Raw genomic sequence first — 1,509 nt, forward strand, 5'->3', positions numbered from 1 at the left:
TACTTGACTTCCTTGAAATAAGACACTCAGCTTTTGAATGCCCTCTTTATTATCAAACTTTTGAAGGTGAATAGTCTTATATACAGTAAGAAATTAATTACTTTTTTTTTTTCTTTTCATTCTTCTGGGAAAACCTTAGCATATGGATCATACTATTTGGGGATCATTTATTTTAATATTATTTCCATGAAAAATGCACATTCATGTTCTGTGAATAAAAAATTGATTTGTTTCTGTGTATTGCCTGATTCACAATGATGTTCCAGTTACCATTATTAGTTTTGCCATCCCAGCAAATATATCTTTAAAATTTTTTTGCATGAAGAAACATTTTTGTTAATATCATGGTGTTACAGAAATTATGCTTTTTGATACTACTTAGATACTTTTATACTATTTCTCTACTTATGCCTTTCTTCATTAGGATCAGATTGTATTGCATTTTATACCTTAAATATTGGGTAGTCAATATAAATTCCAGAAGATGCTTCTTGCATTTTGAAACAATTGAACTAGCTGAATTTTAGGATTAAGATTATGAAGACAATTTATCAGAATAAAAAATTTACTCCTAAAATTTTTTTAACCTCTTGCCACAATATCTTGGATAGATTTTTGTTCTGAATAAGTCATTAAATCTACCATTTTCAAGGGATTCAAGGTATTTTCCAGATAGAGCAATAAACTCAACAAGGCATCTTCATATATAGCTTTAGGATTCTAGAAATAATCAAGAAATTATTATGCCATAAATCTGAGGAATTATCTATTTAAAGCAGGTGTGATCAGAAGAAATTATATGAAATAATAACAATAATAATAATAATAATAATAATAATAATGAATCCTATGCTTCAGAACACAGAATTTAGTAGACTGCTAGATCTGAAATAGAATTTTAAAATATGACATGTGTTATAAGCTTTGTCATTATAAACATGTCTTAGTAATTTGCATGAACAGGTATATTTTTTCCTAAATAAAATATGGGAACATTGCTGCTCATTATCCCCAGTATTCTTTGGCTGAATTTTGTATTTAAGATATACATACAGGTAGCAATTCATAACTGGCAATTCAGTTTACAGAGGAAAAAAAATCACTGAGTGAAATTATACAAAAGAAAAAGAAGTTAAATAATTTTGAGCATGATACATAGTGTAGTGAAAAGTGATACTGTTAACATATAAGAGGGAAGTGAGCTCTGGCAGTGGAAAACTACAGTTTGTCTATAGATGCAGTTGTTTTAAAAACAGATCTCTGGAACCCACACTCAGATTTGTGTTACACTCTTTAAGCCCTTTTCAAAGAAGCAAGTTTTATAATATGATTTAACTATGTTAATCAGCTTTTCTAAATGAAAGTGTAAGCCTGTGAGTTCTTGGTGTTGATAGAAAACAAAACATAGTAATTTTGGTTTTTTTTCAAGATTATCAGAAACTTTCATGACTAGAAAAGTGATAGAATTAGAAACAGTGGTGGGTTTTTTTTGTTGTTTTGGTTTTTTTT

Source organism: Meleagris gallopavo, chromosome 1, assembly GCF_000146605.3.
Source record: "Meleagris gallopavo isolate NT-WF06-2002-E0010 breed Aviagen turkey brand Nicholas breeding stock chromosome 1, Turkey_5.1, whole genome shotgun sequence".
Taxonomy (NCBI): domain Eukaryota; kingdom Metazoa; phylum Chordata; class Aves; order Galliformes; family Phasianidae; genus Meleagris; species Meleagris gallopavo.